At 40.2% G+C, this 18,950-nt stretch overlaps 1 long non-coding RNA gene across 2 annotated transcripts in view; it reads right to left on the bottom strand.

Moving 5' to 3' along the window:
- LOC104916809 (uncharacterized) overlaps positions 1-18,681 on the bottom strand; it is a 55,957-nt gene extending 37,276 nt beyond the window's left edge. For both annotated transcript variants that reach the window (XR_014884922.1, XR_014884923.1), the window contains exons 1-3: positions 18,555-18,681; positions 7,609-7,713; positions 6,768-6,877 (exon numbers count right to left, since the gene is read on the bottom strand). This is a non-coding gene — a long non-coding RNA (uncharacterized LOC104916809). The remainder of the gene's footprint in view (positions 1-6,767; positions 6,878-7,608; positions 7,714-18,554) is intronic.
- Positions 18,682-18,950: the final 269 nt, after the last annotated feature.

Here is an 18,950-nt window from a genome sequence, read left to right on the forward strand (position 1 = left end):
CTTTCTACAGGTACATTGGCCAGAAGAGACAGGCCAAAGCGAGTGTGCCTCCTTTGGTAAATGTAAAAGGAGAGCTGGCTTCAATGGACGAAGGGAAAGCTGAGCTACTGAAGGAGTTCTTTGCCTCAGTCTTCACTGGCAGCCATGATTCTAATATTTCTCGAGTCCCTGAGCCCTGCATCCCTAAACCTCTAGGCGGGGACCGGGACAGTAAATCCCCCTCCACTGTAAGGGCAGAGCAAGTCCAATACTGCCTCATGAGACTGAATGCATACAAGTCTATGGGGCCGGATGGCATGCATCTCAGGGTTCTGAAGGAGCTGGCTGAGGTAGTATGCTCTCCATCGTATTTGAAAAGTCAGAAAGTCGTGTTTGTCAGGTGAGGTCCTGGATGACTGGAGGAAGGGTCACATTACTCTTATATATAAGAAAGGTAGCAAGGAGGTCTCAGGGAACTGCAGGCCAGTTAGTGTCACCTCTGTGCCTGAGAAACCATGGAACAGATCCTCCTGGACAACATGACTGTTCACATGAGGAATGAGCATGTGATCCGAGACAGCCAGCACAGCTTCACCAGGGGAAGGTCATGCCTAACCAGTCTAGTGGCCCTCTATGATGGAGTGATGGCATTGGTGGACAAAGTGAAGGTGACCGGTGTCATTTACCTGGACTTGAGCAAGGCCTTTGACACGGTCCCCCACCACATCCTTATCTCCAAATTGGAGGGATGTGGATTTGATGGGTGGACCACCCAATGGATAAGGAATTGGTTGAAAGGCTGCAGACAGAGGATGGTCATAAATGGTTCTATGTCCAGGTGGAGGCTGGTAATGAGCGGCATCCCCCAGGGCTCTGTCTTGGGACCAGTGCTCTTTAACATCTTTATCAATGACATCGATGACGGAATTGAGGACACCCTCAGCAAGTTTGCTGATGACACCAAGCTGAGTGGTGCGGGTGACACGGTGGAAGGAAGGGATGCCATTCAGAGGGACCTCAGCAGGCTTGAAAGGTGGGCCCAGGTGAATCTAATGAGGTTCAACACAGCAAGGTGCAGAGTTTTGCACTTCGGTCGGAGGAACCCCAGGCATTTATACAGACTGGAAGGGGCAGTCCTTGAGAGCAGCCCTGCAGAGAAGGACCTGGGGGTTCTGATGGAAGAGAAACTTAACATGAGCCAGCAGTGTGCTCTTGCAGCTCAAAAAGCAAATGGGATCCTGGGCTCCATCAGAAGAGGGGTGGCCAGCAGGGACAGGGTGGTGATTGTCCCTCTCTACTCTGCTCTTGTGAGGCCCCATCTGGAGTACTGTGTCCAGGTCTGGAGCACCTAGTACAAGAAAAACAGAGATCTGTTGGAGAGGGTCCAGAGGAGAGCCACAAAGATGATTAGGGGGCTGGAGCACCTCCCCTATGAAGACAGGCTGAGGGAGCTGGGCTGTGGAGTGACATCATTGCAGCCTTGCAGTACCTAAAGAGATCCTATAGACAGAAGAGGAGTCAACTCTTTGAAAGGGTAGATAACAGCAGGACAAGGGGAAATGGTTTTAAGCTGAGGAGGGGAAGATTTCAGTTGGATGTCAGGGAGAAGTTCTTTACTAGGAGAATGATAAGGAACAGGCTGCCCAGAGAGGCTGTGGATGCCCCGTTCCTGGAAGTGTTCAAGGCCAGATTCGATGGGACCCTGGGCAGCCTGGTCTAGTATTAAATGTGGAGGTTGATGGCTCTGCCTGTGGCAGAGGGTTTGGAGATTCATGATCCCTGAGGTCCCTTCCTACCCTGGCCATTCTGTGATTCTGTGATTCTGTGAAATTAGCTTCCTTATTTTTTGTGGAGAGACTTACTATCAAAACTGAATTATATTTTCATCAAATAAATTACTTACAGGTACAGTCTTTGGTCTTCAAGGCTCTAGTGGATTGAACAAAAATTTATCCCAATTTAAGGCTATCCAAGTAGAATCTAGATGTAAGCTGGTCTTATTGCCTACAAATTCCAGTTCTTTGGATACTAACACAGATATAAAATCTTTTCGGCTAGAGAATCACGTACTGCATACATCTCTTAGGGAGAATGATGTATCTTAAAGTTCTCTGAATTCAGGCTACATGGCTGCAATATGGTGAACATCATCACAAAAATTATAAGGCCAAAGTATTAGTTTATACAAAGATGTCTAATAATTTTGATGCTGCAGACTGCGTGCATGATCTAGTTGAAAACCACTGGATATAAATCACACACCTAAGGGATGAGTGAACTCCTAGAAAACCCATAGGTGAAGTCTCAGAGCAACAATGCATTTTTTTTTTTTTTTTTTTTTTTTTGAGCATATTTACACAAGGTGGTCATTCCATCATTCTGGAAATAAAACCGAAATCAAGTCCTCATGCGTACTACATTCCAGTACCTTCCATAGTTTTTGCTGATTTAGTCTTAGTGTGAAGGCTGTCATTATGCAGAAATGCAAACAACAAATTGTCTGAACCCTTCTTTCTTTTTGGCTCAAAACTTGCGATGAGACTCTGACTTATCTAGGAGATGAGAGGTGAGTGTTGCCATGTGGCAGCCAGCATCACTGTGTGGACAATTTTACATTTGAAAGCATTTCTCTGGAGCTGTTTGCCTTCGGAAGAGAGTGCTCGGGACTATTTACTGGCAGAAGGTCTGGCCTATGACCAAATAACTCCAGCTTGCTATGGGAGATTGGGGGATGATACCATGGTATGCTGTGAAGAATTCCTCTTATCTGCTAGCAAGGCCCGCAAGATGAGAACAAAAGGAGTTCCTGCTGAGATCCAAAATCCAGAAGCTGTCACTCCAAAAGGAGCTGACTTGACCACTTTGGACTTACAAATAAGTTTGTACTGCCATAGAAAAGTTTCTCCGTTGTCTCCGTCATCACAGTCATCATCACCATCATCATCGTCAGCCGAACAACGCCCAATGACCAAGATCAACGTCTGACCTATGAGCAAGGCTGGAATCCGTGGTGGTGACTATCTCCCTCTTGCTTCCTAACAAGACTCATTGTTTTTATTTCCTATCTTTTCTATTTCCTATCTTCCCTTCCCCATGCCCTAAATGACTAGGATTTGTAATAAGCTGGTTGGGCTAACATTTGACACATTGTGTCTTAATTTTGCCATCAGGTATACATATATTAAAAGAACCACCTTTTTCTCCTATAAATTGGAGCAAGATACAAATTCTGTCAAAAAACTTTGCTTAGCAGCATCGACCTTATTTCCAGTGGGTCATTAGGATTCATGTCCATCCTCCTCTTGGTCGAGGACAATGGATCAAAGAAAGAACATATGTGCTTGTGCTAGAACAAAAATCCATCCCTTTTAATCTTTTCCCAGAGATTGAAACCTGCACTGTTTAAATCTTGTCAATGTCAGCCAAGCATTGATCTTCTAGAGGTTGAAGTAGTAGCACTCAGGTACTACTAATTCAGCTTTCTTAGTGGCTCAGTTTTCTTCCTTTTAGGCACTTAAAAATCTCCAAATACAATATTTTTCCATCATAAAATAAGTCAGACAAGTATAAATAACAAGTGCCCATGCACTTCTCTACAATGATGAAAGTAATAGAAAGTACCTGGCTTCTGTGTCTTCATCTACACCCCTTTTCACAAAGACATTTGAAAAAGAATTTCTTCACATTCCTAGAGCTCATTCCATCAGAAATGATTCATGGTGCTCTGCAGAGCTCCCTCTGGTACCCCATTAGGTAATACAACAGACAGCACACTGGAATGATATTGATATTCATAGCCATGGATGTCTGCTGCAGAAAGCCTACTGGAAATTGAGAGTTCATGCTAATGAGCTCTTCTGTGCTATCCCTTAAGGGATCTTTAGGTCTGATTTAAGTGTGCTATACATTTCAGAGACAGAATGCATAGCATATGTCCTAACCTCAAGTACATAGCTTCCTTTGGCCATTGTTTCCTTAGTCATGTTAGTACATAATATCAACGAAAATGATATTTTATGTATTGATTCACATTCAAATTCAGTATTTAATTTTCTGCAGTACTCAGGACTTCTCAGATAGAACACTAAATTATACCTATACCTATACCTTCTACTTTCTGCTAACAGAAATGAAAATCCACAAATATAGTTTCACTATAATGCTTGCCTTACATTGGCAAAGTACACTTGGAAATTTTATAGCTACACTGGATTTTAATAATTACAAGTAAAATTCATCCTTCTTGGGTGAACCTAACAAAAATCTACGGGCCAGGTAAGTTAAAAAAAAATAAAATTAAAGGAAGAAGGAAAGAAGGAAAGAAGGAAGGAAGGAAGGAAGGAAGGAAGGAAGGAAGGAAGGAAGGAAGGAAGGAAGGAAGGAAGGAAGGAAGGAAGAAGAAGGAAGGAAGGAAAGAAGAAAGAAAGAAAGAAGAGAAAGAAAGAAAGAAAGAAAGAAAGAAAGAAAGAAAGAAAGAAAGAAAGAAAGAAAGAAAGAAAGAAAGAAAGAAAGAAAGAAGAAAGAAAGAAAGAAAGAAAGAAGAAGGAAGGAAGGAAGGAAGAAAGAAGGAAGGAAGAAAGAAAGGAAGGAAGGAAGAAAGAAAGGAAGGAAGGAAGAAAGAAAGGAAGGAAGAAAAGGAAGAAGGAAGGAAGGAAGGAAGGAAGGAAGGAAGGAAGGAAGGAAGGAAGGAAGGAAGGAAGAGGAAGGAAGGAAGGAAGGAAGGAGAGGAAGGAAGGGAAGGAAGGAAGGAAGGAAGGAAGGAAGGAAGGAAGGAAGGAAGGAAGGAAGGAAGGAAGGAAGGAAGGAAGGAAGGAAGGAAGGAAGGAAGAAGGAAGAAAGGAAGGAAAGGAAGGAAGGAAGAGAAGAAAGAAAGAAAGAAAGAAAGAAAGAAAGAAAGAAAGAAAGAAAGAAAGAAAGAAAGAAAGAAAGAAAGAAAGAAAGAAAGAAAAGAAAGAAAGAAAGAAGAAGAAAGAAAGAAAGAAAGAAAGAGAAGGAAGGAAGGGAAGGAAGAAAAGAAGAAAGAAGGAAAGGAAGGAAGGAAGGAAGGAAGGAAGGAAGGAAGGAAGGAAGGAAGGAAGGAAGGAAGGAAGGAAGGAAGGAAGAAGAAGAAGGAAGAAGAGAAAGAAAGAAAAGAAGAAAGAAAGAAAGAAAGAAGAAGAAAGAAAGAAAGAAAAAGAGAGAGGAAGAAAGAAAAAAAATAAGGCCAGTTTATTAAGCAAATCTTAAACATGGTTGTTGTTTTGTGTTTGTTTTTTTTTCATCTCCATAACTTCTGAACAATTCAATTCATGTAACTTTATTTTAAATACAGGGTTTTTTTATCCCCTCCTTCTTCCTACACACCAGCTCCTCAGATGGCAGTAAGTATGAATTGTACTCTTTACTCAAACTTGCATGTGGAAGCAGTGTATATGTATCTATTATACTGTAATGTCACAGTAATCCAAGCTCACAGCCTTTGATTCCTGTGTTTCTGGTTGTACCTGCTGTCTCTTATCTTCTCACTGGGCACCACTGATTAGAGTGGCTCCATCTTCTTCTCTCCTTTCATTAAATATTTTACACATAGAAAAAATCCCCCAGGCATCCTCTTCTCTAGGCTGAACAGTACGAACTCCCTCAGTCTCTCCTGTGACATGTTCCAGTCCCTTAATCATCTTAATGGCTTTTTGCCATTCAGTCCCAAGTTCAAATTCAACCCATTTTCTCTATCATGTTTGTCATGACATTCTTGTTCAATTATTCCCAAGAGTGAACTAAAGCTGTCCCTATCAGCATCTTCTACCTTCATTGCCTTCATTTACTGTTTTGCCTCTTTATAATCATGTGTTCCCATCCACACAGTTTTGATTGCATTAGGCTCTCTGGCTTCAAGGTCACTGATGAAAAAGGCAGTAAACTGTTTCAGCTGTCTGGAATGATAACAGCGGAAGGATGCAGCATCAGATGCACAGACTCAGATGTGAGTCCTTTTTTCCCCCTTTTTGTTTATTCACAAATTATTACCATACCATAAAAGAATATATTAATAACATAATCATTATAACTCAATCAAGGTCTCGACTGACAATACTCTAAAGGTAAGAAAAGAGACAAGGCAAACAAGAAATACTGTTAAACCCACTAAAAAGAACAAACACAAGTTTGGCCTGCAGCCTGTTTCTGCAACCTGGAAAAGAATCCCTGAGGGTCCCATTCTATGTTAATCTATAACTGGTTAGAAAAAGACTTCAACTTTCATATACTCTGATATATTGATTTTGAATGATCACTAAAATTTGTACAATAAAAGCTTTTAGAGTGCTCACAACCATGCCTTTGGGCTAATAGAAAATTAATGCTTGCACAACTTTATGAAGTTGCATGTCAGATAAAATCAAAATTAGTGCTGGAGTATCACTAGGGGCATTACTTTTTTTAGCTGGCTAACAATTTAACTTGGTGAATGTGGCTAGAGTTGAGCAGTACTTTTTCAATATAAATTTGGATCTGAGAGACAGGATATCATATGAGCAGAGATGCAAGCGAACTATGCATTCAGAGCAGCACAGAGGATTATGAGTCTTAGTCAACATACACACACTCACGCACACACACACACGTAGGCATCCATTTTAGACAATTCTGTAAGCGAGAAGCAGAAACTCCCTAAGCTAGTGCATTATTACTTATTGACCCTTGAGAAATGGCAAATTGCAGAAAAGGAAAGAGAAGGAACATATTGGCGGTGGATGCAATAGGCAGTGCCAGCAGGGCGTCCCCTGCTTCAAAGTGCACTTCTCTCTCACCTATCACAGATTCTCTCCTGCTTTTATTCTTCTTGGGGTCTGAAGAGTTTTTTTCATTTGTAGACCTCATCCATGTGGCCAGTGTGTGATATAGAGCCCAAGTAGAACACCTGCTTGCAAAGCAGAATAAAGTACCAAGGTTAGATTTCTCTATGAAACAAGATACTTGCAGCTATAGCCACAAATATCAGTTCCCTTAAAACTGTCAGAATACTGTTTCATTGCAAGATCATTCTTCAGTGAGAGGCCTTTAGGTCTGTGACATAGGTGCCAATTGAAGGGATTAGTGAACTAAAAAGTCTGCTGGGCAGTATACAGCAGAATCCTACAACAGAATCATATGTTGAATCAAAGTAATCTAGCATGTGCCTTTGTCTCAAGTGAGGCAAGGCCATATTTTAAAAATCCTGATTAGTGGAATGAAAGAGAGTTACTCATTCTATAACACAGGGTCATCCCTTTGCCCGAGATTCCTTTCCAGGTTTTGTCTTTGCAAATTAAGAAAAGGCTAACTGATAGGCTAATAGCATCATAACTGAGCATTACTAATACACTAAAAGAACTATTCCTGTAGCAAAGGCAACTGTGGCTTGATCAGCCTTACGTTCTCCCTCAGTTAAAGGACCAGGCAACATAGTGTATGATCAAATACGCATAATAAAATAAGAAAGAGTACAGTGAGAGACATAATGCAAAATTCTCTTGAACTATGCAAACAAGGCAGGATTGTTATCTTCCTTAAGAAAAGATCCTTTGATCTGTTGAATGATACCTGTAACATACGAAGAGTCAGTTATTATATTAAGCTTTTTTCTGAAAAAATTTGAAAAGCTCAAGCTACCTCAGTAAGTTCTACAATTTGAGATGATCCACCAACATGTACGTTTGACCGCCATCATGTAGCAGTTGCACATCAGAGACACCACTGCCCGGTGTGTCTTGCCATCTGTAAATACAGTAACATCATTAAGTATTGGAACATGTGAAAATAAAAAATTAGTAATAAGGGACAGATCTCTCAAATTATGCAGCAACTTAAGTTTGGGGGGATGAGTGGAGATTTGTCCGGTATAGTCTGCCATAGCAGTTTGTAGAGCGAGTGACTGTGCAAGTATCTGCAAGTACCCAATCTAAATCTTTTTTAGTCACAGGCATGTAGGTGCAATAAGGATCAAGAGCTCATATAATTTGTAGGCGATGTCAACCTCACAACATTAGCTTTGCAAATATCTCCACTTGTGATGTAATGGTTTTTGAAAATATATGCAGTAAGTGTATCTATTCAAGGATAATGAGAGGATCTTTTCTTGAGGTATCCCACTGACGTAACAAGCTATATGGCTGATAGCAGTTTGATATTATTATAAGATATACTTGAAGTGATAAACAAACATGATGGTTATATCAATGTTGCAATGATGTTATTACAGAGTCTAAGCATTCTAGTGTTTCTGGTGTTAATTCTCTTTTAGAAGTTAGATCTGGGTCTCCTCTGAGTAGCTGGAATAGAGGGTGTAACTCTTGAGTAGTAATACCCAAAAGCAGTCACAACCAGTTGACGGTTCCTAATAATTTTTGCAGATCATTTAATGTCTGTATGTGAGGTACTATTTTGAGGATTTGTGGCTGAATGATGTGAGATGTAATATTTCCATGGAGAAATGAGTTGCACCTTTTCTTCTGCTATTTGTAAATCGACAAATTGGACTGCCTGTTGGATGAGCAGTAAAGTGTCCTTTTGACCCTCTTCTAGTTCTGCTGCTTTTGATATATATTTCATATAATGATAAACAAGGATGTGAGATCTAGTTCTTCATACTGATTGTAATGCATTTGCAACAATCAATTGACATACTGTTGGACTATGAAGCATTCGTTGTGGTAACACAGTCTAATGATATCACTGAGCAAGGCTTTGTTGTTGATGGAGGGCACTGAGAAAGCAAATTGTGGTTCATCTTTTTTGGATGAAGTCGAACGGTAAAAAACCAGTCTTTAAAATCAATGACTGCTATAGGCCAATTCGAAGGTAACATTGAAGATGTAGGAAGATCAGACTGCAACACCCCATGGGCTCAATTACCACGTTGACAGAGCACAGGTCCTGTTAAAGCTTCCACTTTCCACTCTTCTTGAGGGTAACAAAGACTGGAATATTCCAAAGGCTGGTAGTAGTCACTTTGTGACAAACAGCTAGCTGTTTTCGAACTGGCTCATATAAATGCAGCAACTTTTCCTTTGTTAAGGGCCACTGATCTACCCAAATAGGTTGTTCTGTTTTCTAAGCTAGGGGTATAGGTTGCTTCTGATCAATGGCCCTTATTGAAGATTTGTCTGTAAAATCATGCCCCACTGACTTAAAAGATCACGACTCCACAAAGTACAGGGAACTGGCAAGATGTAAGGAGCAGCATGAGCACTGCAACCATCAGGCCCTTCAAAAGATAAAATTTGGGCATTTTGTTTGGGCTGCTGCAAGCCCCCAACTCCTACAGTAGCAGAATTAGAGTATTTTAGTGGCCATTCAGAGGACAATTCATTTGACTTAGTGATGGTAACATCAGCTCTGATATTCACTAGGCCTAATAACTGTCAGCCATTTACTGAGCATGGTAATAATGGTTGGTCTTTTGACACTTGTGTAGTCCATAGCATGGGCAGTTTTGTCCATGCTCCCAAATCCACCAGTTCGGTCCTCGATGCCAGGCTCAGCCATAGAATGAAAAGGGACTAATTGTGCTATTTTTTTACCTTTGAGAATAAAGCAGGGTGTTGAGGGCATCCATGCCATTATCTTAATCTTCCCAGTGTGGTCAGCATCTATAATTCCTGATAAAACAAGTCCCATCTGTGTAACAGAAAAATGTCCTAACAAGAGGGTGCTACGCCTGTCTCCAAGGGGTCCATGACACCTGTTAGAATGAGAGTCATGGTGCTGTCAGTCAGCAGCACTGACTGGGCGCTGGCCAAATCCACTCCTGAGCTGCCGACGGTGGGTGATCTGAGTGAGCTGGCCAGGCAGTGATCAATGGATTCGGGACCGTATTTGCTGTCATGGCACGCAGTGTAACACTCTTCTTCCTGTTTCCCGGCAGATTGCAGGGCCGTGCAGCAACAGGGAGTTTAGATTGGCTGTCTCTCTTCCCGTGTAGACCCCTCCTGTACCGGGGACAGGATCAAGCACAAGAATTTTTATTTGCTTGCTTAGGCTTTTTAAAGTCCCTTTGTACATGACCGGGTTCCCCACAATAGTAACACTTCATTTTTTTAGCTGTCCCTGCATCGAGTCGGGCTGCCAGCATGTCCACTAACAAGGCCATTTTGTGACTTTCTGTGCCTACATCTTGACAGGTTTTACTCATGTCAGTAATTGACGGATCTGCATTCTTTAAGGACCGTAAAACCTTTCAACAGTCCGCATTTGCATTTTCTATTGCTAATTGCTTAAGCAATTAAGCAATACCCATCCCGGGTGTCTTGATTTTCTACTTGTTTCTCTAGCGTATTTTGTAAACCGTCAAGAAATTTAATGTAGGGCTTGGCAGCCTCCTGCTTAACTGATGTATTGGCAGCCTCCTGCTTAACTGATGTAAATGAGGCATTAGACGAATTAGAATCAGGTATCCAATGGATAGCATGCAACACCAAAGTCTTGACTTGTTCAAGGCGTTGCCTGTCCATCTGTGCCTGGGCCTGAGGTGTTGCCGGACCCACTCCCCGATGAGTTCCTCCATGCCAATACGATTTAAATAATTCAAATTATTCATAGCCTGGATGATAGCCTGTTCTCCGTATTCTGTCATAAACAAGGTGTATTGCATGGGAGAGAGAGTCGTTCATAACAAAGTTTTCCAATCATGACGGGTCATAACATAACTCACCAATTGCAACCAAAAGATTATATGTAAAGGCAGACTGAATTCCATAATCTCTCACTGGCTTCCTTAGCTCCGTCACTGCCTCATAAGACAGGGATTCCCAGGGGGGCGGGGGTGGATTTGTGTAATACAACACAGGAAAGGCTTGCAACGTATCACCATCACCCCGCAATATTTCTTCTTTTCTGCACTGCTCTAAAGCACTGTAAAATGCTGTAGAAAAATTTTTCTTTCCTGCTTTCTTCAAATTATCATCAGGAGAGAAAACGTTCAGTTCATCCTCTGGATCTACAGGACCAAAATCAAAAAGATTCTCTGTTTCCGGTGCCTCTTTGTCTTCAACCAAGTTACATGCAGCTCGCAGAGATGCAGCAGCAGGCGACGTGGGTGGGGCGGAGATGAGAGCATCATGGCAAGCATCGAGGGCAGAGCAGAGGATGGCAGTGGGGTTGTGATTTTTCTTCTCCCCAGCTGGGGGGAGGGGGGTCAGAGCCGTGGATCGAATTTGGGCAGGGGCTGCTTTCTGCACTGAGAGGCAGCGGTGCGGGTGGGAGGGAAGTCAATGGGATATTTTGGAAGAAATTCTTCCTTGTCGAATTTGCTTAAGCCCTTCTATTATTTGGTGCCAAACAGGTAAAACTTTAGCAGTCGTTCTGTCTTTAGTAATAGAAACCTCCCAGAGTTTTGTGCCAATATTTGTCCCAAAGCTCTGCATCAAGAGAGAACCCAGTTTTCAGAAATTCAGGGACATTTTTGCTTATCCGTTTAAGAAAAGTAACTAATGCTGAAGTAGGTAGAGGCTGATTCTAAAACTTCAAAAAGATCCATAATACTTTGAGATTCACTTATTGCTCCTTCATTAGTGAACTCCCCATAGTTCCCAACTGCTCACCTTCTGTCTGCAGAACACTGCGGCCACCAAACAATCTCTCTGCAGTTCAGTCAGGCGCTGCTGCTGGTCCAGGCTTGCTCAGCCTCGGCTTGATTTGCTCCACACAGTAGGTGCCATTTGCAGCATCTGATGCACAGACTCAGATGTGAACGATCCAAATCGTTTAGTACAAGTTCTCACATCACTTATATACCTTCACAAGTTTCCTTTTTCTTAACTTTCCCATCTGCCCTTACAACGTTCCCATCCGTCTTTAAATGTCAGCAGAGTATTCTACAAACACTCCTTAAATGTGCATGGAGGCACTTATCCGATCAGAGCCATGAGCCATTTTCTCTTCTAGAGGTGTCCTTGGTTCTCATGCTGTTTATCTTGCTCCACAGCTGCTGTTCTGAATAGTTTTTCTTGTATTCCCACAGAAGGACTTTTCCATTCCTTTATTTTAATTGCAATAATAATTAGACTACAGCACTGCAATATTTTGGGGACATTACATGCAACAGAGGTACTATCTTGGAGTGATTACTTGTTGTGAATTGGATCACTTGAATATGTTGCCTGTCGCTTTTTTTAAGCAGTCTTAGCACTTGATTCCTATAGAGCATAATGCTAGACTTGCACTGTCTGAAAACTATGCAACCGATTAGGCTAAAATATTGCAGGAAAATTAATAAGTCCCTTGAGTTATAATGTCCATATGGGCCCATATGCTTCTTTCAGAATAAATATTTTGATGAGCTTACCAAGTCTGTTCTTTCTTTACTTTAATATCTTGATATTTAATATTACCATTTTAATTCAATTTCTTTCTACTGTGTTTGCAGGAGTTCTAATACCCTCTGAACTGCACAATCTACTGGGAACTTCCTTTACTTACCTGTTTGCATACAGGTAGCTGAGGGAGAATGACTACCTTCCTAGGTCATTACCTTAAGTTTTGATATCTATTCATTCAACTGGGTTTACATTTTGATTTCTCCCTCAGGAGCAGTAGTGCTATCTGTTTTTATCTGTTTTTTAATAATCACTTGAGTAGTGAAGGATATTCCAGATATGCCTTTGCTTTCACGGATTTTGGGAGTTGTCTATTGGCAACTGGGTAGTGCTGGGTAAAGAAGGAAAAGCAAGTTTTTTACTTCTAATAAGCAAGATATTTTTCTATGTATAGTACAGTATCATAACAACAGCTCTCGTCACAGACAAAAACACCTACTTCGTGCCACAGTAGGGCTTATGATACTAGTATAAGAATAAACAGACGGATATAGAGAGAAGCGATCACAAGAGTCATCTCTGACTTATTGTAATGAATTCCAGTTCTTGCTTCAGATACACTGCCGAAGTAATTTGTCCTGCTCTTTATATTTCAAAAGTAAACTTGAAAAAATGCAGAGACATGACGTTGAAAGATCTGGGTGTTTGAAATATTTTTAAGTAGAAGAAATTTTATCTTTCTGTTTCTGATTGTGAGAAACATGCTCAAGATGAAAAAATTTTAATCAGGTAAAGATCTCTGTGAAGAGCAGTTTACTCATTATTGCAATAATGGCCACACATCCCTTAATGACAAGGGAGAAATTGCACACCTGATCAATGAATTCCATTCCATTATATATTCTGGGTCTGATGCAGGTAAAGCCTCTCCTGGCACTCATTGATTAAGTGTCTTAGGCTCACAATCTTCCAACACTGTTGCTACATTTCCATACAATGTCTGTTACCATCTCATTGTTTTTAGATATGTTCTGTACTTTTTAAGGCAACAGGAGGACAATATTTTCAACAGTCTGCAAACAGTTGTGTTCTGTACCAGACTCTCCTCTACCCTATATAATTACTTTACATAGTGCCTGTGCCAATTCTATCCAGGTCAGAGTGCTCCAGTCTCAACTTAGCTCTGTTCAGTAGCTTTCTTTGTGAAAAACAACTTATCCAGTGCTATATAGAGAAATACTGGAAATTTCCACTGCAAAAACATAATCTACTTCTCACATGATTTCTGGCTTCTGATACTGCAAGGAAATGCATCTGATGCACACTGCTTTAACTTGGTAAAAAGATGGGATCGATAAATGAATACACATTCACATTCTGTTGTATGATGCACACAAAATGGGCGTATATATGCATTTCACTGTGCACTTCATTAATTTTAATTCATAGAAACAGCTATTTAATCTTAAAAGAAACAAATACATGCACCTTAGTCTTAATTAACATTACTACAAGAAATTGTGTTTAAGAATAGCACAACTAGATCATCTTGTGATTTCATTTTCCTCTCCAAATTATCTGCAGTGCTTAATGCCTTACTATATCCAAGTTTCCTTCCTAAAATATCTTTGTGCTGAAGCAGTAAGTTATCTGAAAAATACTAAGTAAATCCAATTCTGTTTCATCAGACAAAATGCAGAAAAATTAAATGAGTTCTATGTTGCAAAACAGAAGCAAGAAAAATTTACAATAAACAGGACAATAAATACATAAAATTGTATGTAAACACAGTAGGTCTCCCTCCTACCATCACTCACCGTTCTGCATTCTTTAGGAAAAAAATACATGTCCATGAAATAAAGGCCAGACTTTTCCTTTTAAAATTCCTTTTAAAATTGTTTTTCTACTATGTTCTATGTAGTGAACAGGATTTTGCCCGTTTTGCTTCTGTCTCCTTTTTTCTCTTGCCTCAGAGATAAAAGACAATGGCATCTGCATTAATACTGAGATAAGAAAGTCAATACAACCTAATACAAAATCGTGACAGTAATGAAGAAACAGGTGACATTTCAGTCTAACATTTTGTGACATTTACTAGCATTTGAGCTTAAAAATGTGTTGAATGAAGATTTTTCAAACTTGGGCCGCAATTGGAATTTATTTATACTGGATTACCCATGTACCATTTAACTGAGTTTCTGGAGTAAATGGTATGACCAGAGCTAACTTCCTAGCCGATGATTCTCAAACTGTGACTTTGATTCTAAACAAATAATGCCCAGTGTCATATCTCATAAGCATTTGTGGAAGCTAAGGATTAATACAACAGTATAGTCTACATGCAGCTGAATGCAGCTTCTGGATATATCCTGAAAATGAAACAAAGTCATATGCAAAAGACTGACACTCTCACCTGAAAGTACTGAAAGCAGAAATTGAATGCTAACGTAATTTGAAAGATGAAATTCACTCTTCCTGCTTTCTTTCCACAGATGTTCAGGTGAGTTCAAAGTCTTGATCCTTATTTTTATGTGCTCCATTGTTTGTTTTTTTCAGATTCTTCACTCTTTTCAGGCCCTTTACAGAATGACATGGTTTTGAAACTAGTAAACTATGGCCATTTGCAAAGGAAGTCAGAGTAGAGGGAGTAGAGGTAAATCTGCAGTGAGATATACTCCCAAAGACTCCATTCCCTTGCAAATATTTCCATCTTCTGCATGAACTTTAATATGCATTTCACTAACATATCCTTGTCTTAAAAAAAATATATGGTAGATATAACTCAGGATGTTCTATGATTCTATTTTTCTATATACTCGAAGATATATTTACCAACACAGGTCCTCCTTGGTCATATGAAACATATAAGATTACCTCTGGATACATCCACTAGCACCTCCAAAATCAACTCTAGAAAATTAATTTTCATATGTAGTATAAGTGAAGTATATATGTTCTGCAGTGTTTGCTGCAATACCCAAGATATTCTACAATCTCGATCAGGGCCTTTGGAAACAAATATCCAGCTTGACAAACCTAGTTTCTGCCTCAGAAAGACCTGAGGTTATTGAGATGTACCAGAACTGCTGAAATTGGGACAGTAACTCAAAGCAGCAAAACAAAGCATAAAACTAAATCCAAACAAAAATCTCTTCAGAATCAGAGCAAAGGACAATGTTGATAACTATAAAGAGAACATATAAATAATCTTTTATAGCTGGATGTATTTTTATTTTTCTTCCCACTGTATTTTAAAACTGACTCACTGCAGGCTCCAGATAGTAGAAGCCTGCAGAGTAAGCAATCCTAATCCCCGCTTTCTCTAATCTACATTTCTTATAATTAAGGTATAAATCATAAGAAAAAAAATCTTCACAAAAGCCTCTATTGTCCTATATTGGCTTCCTTTTATATTCTGACACTACAGATGTTTCCTTATTTACATACATACAAGACAAAGAGATGATCCGAGACTGCCAGCATGACTTCACCAAGGGCAGATCTTGCCTGACCAATCTGATGGCCTTCTATGATGGAGTGACGGCACTGGTGGACAAGGTCATCTACCTATACTTCTGTAAAATCTTTGACATGGTTCCTCACCACATCTAAATTAGAGAGGTGTGGATTTGAAGGATGGACTGTTCAATGGATTAAGAATTCATTGGCTAGTTGCAGCCAAAGGGTTTGATCAATGCCTGGATGGTGGCCAGTCACAAGTGGTGTCCCTCAGGGGTCAGTCTTGGGACCAGCACTCTTCAACATCTTTATCAATGATGTAGATGACAGAATTGAGTGCAAGTTTGACACTAAACTGAGTGGTGTGGGCAATACACTGGAGGGAAGGGAAGCCATCCAGAGGGACCTGGATAGGCTGCAGAAGTGAGTCCATGAAATCCTAATGAGGTTCAACAAGGCCAAGTGTAAGGTGCTGTAGTTGGGCTGGGGATATCCTAGGTATTTATACAAACTGGGGGAAGATCTCCTTGAGATTAGCAATGCGGAAAACAACTTGTGGGTCCTGATGGAAGAGAAGCTGGACATGAGCCAACAGTGTGCGCTTGCAACCCGGAAAGGCCAACTCTGTTCGGGGCTGCATTAAAAGAGGAGTGGCCAGCAGGGAGAGGGAGGTGATTGTCCCCCTCTACTCTGCTCTTGTGAAGCCTCATCTGGAGTACTGCTTCTAGGCCTGGGGCCCCCAGGTTGTCCAGAGAAGTTGTGGATGCCCCATCCCTGGAGGCATTCAAGGTCAGGTTGGATGTGGCTCTGGGCTGCCTGGTCTAGTGGTTAGTGACCCTGCACATAGCAGGGGGGTTGAAACTAGATGATCATTGAGGTCCTTTTCAATTTAGGCCATTCTATGATTCTATGATTATTTGTCATCAGAGAGACTGTTAAAATGTAGGAAGTGACATGATAAAGTAAATGTATGAATGAACAGAAGATAAATTTTTTTACTAGTTCATATTATTAAATATTGTCCAATATGCTTCCCACAGTAAGTACATGGAAGAGAAAACACAGTTTAGAAAAGTATTAAATACCCAAATATCACACTGTCTGTATAATATCTTATCAAAATTATGCTTAAAACAGTAATAGGCAAGGATAGACTGCCATATGAAAATTGCAATCACTTGCTGATAATATGTTACAAATTGAACATATCAACCTTTAGTTTCAGAACTCCTTCAATTAGAAAACGAAAATATTTTTAATTAGAAATTGAGTTAAAAAAATCCCAACACCTCAAACAGAAAATGAAATTAAATTTTTAATTCAATTTTGGCCAAAGAATTTTTGAAAGGAACACTTCCAAAAGTTTTTTCCAGAATGAGCCATTGAATAGAGGAGTCCATAAAGAACATAGCTGTACTCTATAACTACAAATATTTTGATGCTACTTTGTGTTCTATTGTGTTGCTATGTTTATTTCTTATGCTTTATGTTGACGTGCAGAAGTCAAACTCTAACCACAGAGAAGTATAGAGTAGGTATGTTTAATCAGAACAGCACACATGCCAGATGAAGGGGGGATATTTCCACCTAGTCTGCATACCAAAGGGCAAGAAAGGCAGATATTTAAAGAGCAAACTGCTTACATTGTGTTAGACATCCAAGAAAAGGCTGGGTTATCACAATGAGTCCCCACCTCACCCCAAGTTTCAGCTCTTTTACACATACGTATCTCTTGGTGGTCTTTCTGATGAAGATCATTTTCTTATTTTCTTGGACTTTGGTTAGGATGGAGGACACTTGGCTGGCTCTGGTTGGTCATCTCACCGACCACAACTCTGTTCACCAATCCACTGCTTCTTTGTTAATTTGTGGCTTGCCATTTTAGTCTACTGTCTCACATTCCAGAGATAGGGGAGCTAATGATGTTCTTTGACAACACAGGAGATCTACTGTCTGCACTAACTGTCTAAGTCTGTAGAAAAGCATCTGTTATCAGCAGCGAGAACATGGCTTAGCAAGATCAAATCTGCAGCTGCTTTTTCAATATTTGATCCTAACTTACTTTCCTTAATTCAATATAACTGTTATTTAAGGCAATATTTTTTTCTTCTAAGTAGAAATATTCAGAAAACTGGAGATCTGATCCCTGCTGACATCAAGGACAGAAATAATTCAACTAAGTGTAAGAAAAGGACTCTCAAGTTCCTAACTGCTGTTCACAGCTATTGAAAAGATTTTCTGAAAGATACTGCTAAATATTTTCCTTCTAGAATAGTAATTCCAAACTACAAACTATTCCCTCATGTTGCCTCTTCTGTAAAAGAGTAAAAGCAAATACAAATATTAATGTGAGAAGATTCCTTCAGAATGAGTTAATAGTTTCAAGCCCTCATACAAAACTGCTCATGCCCTCATGCATAAAACAGTAGAGACAATTTTGTCAGAGTTATTATAGTAGTAAGATACAAGATACTTAGATTTGTTTTTACTGTCACAGAGTTATCTCTAGATCTGTGTCCATGATGGGACAGCAGGCCCACCCAGAAAAGAAGGAAAGAGAGAAAAAGAAGTGTTAATGGTTTACAGGCCAGTCTGGCCCAGCCCCATGACTAATGAGGCAGGGGACTCACAGAACCACACCCCGGGAGAAGGGAAAAGGAGGAAGGGTAGGGAGACATTAGATAAGTCTAAAAAAGAAGGGCAGTGGCAACGATCTGAGGAGGAATGTTAATTTACTAAATATGATCTCAGAATACAAGATAACACAAAACAACATGATACAATTGGAATTGAAGCCAACAAATCAAACAAAATGAGTGAATGTGTCCAAAACTGAGGCCTTACTCTCTTGACTTCAGGAGGACCATGCACTTCTCTGCCGTGAACAAAGAGAGAGAGACTCGTGACCTGCCAGGAGTTCTAACCTTTCTTCCTCTGGGCACAAAGTCCTCTGGGAAAATGCCGCTCTTCCCCTCCTCTCCGAGAGCAAACACACAAAGAAGGCAGTCCATGGAACCAGAACATTAACTCTTTAACTCCTACTTTACATGATGTTCTGATATGGAATAATCACAACAAAAATCACAAAACCACGGCACTGATTCAGATGGACAAAAGTTACAAAACAGTTGAGGCTGAAAGAGACCTCTGCAGGTCATCTTGTCCAACCCTTGTAAAAATGACCCTGTGGTATTTACAGGAAACAGAATCCTTCTATGTTCTCACTTAAGATGCTATGAA

This window comes from Meleagris gallopavo, chromosome 9 (genome assembly GCF_905368555.1).
Source record: "Meleagris gallopavo chromosome 9, MGAL_WU_HG_1.1, whole genome shotgun sequence".
Taxonomy (NCBI): Eukaryota; Metazoa; Chordata; class Aves; order Galliformes; family Phasianidae; genus Meleagris; species Meleagris gallopavo.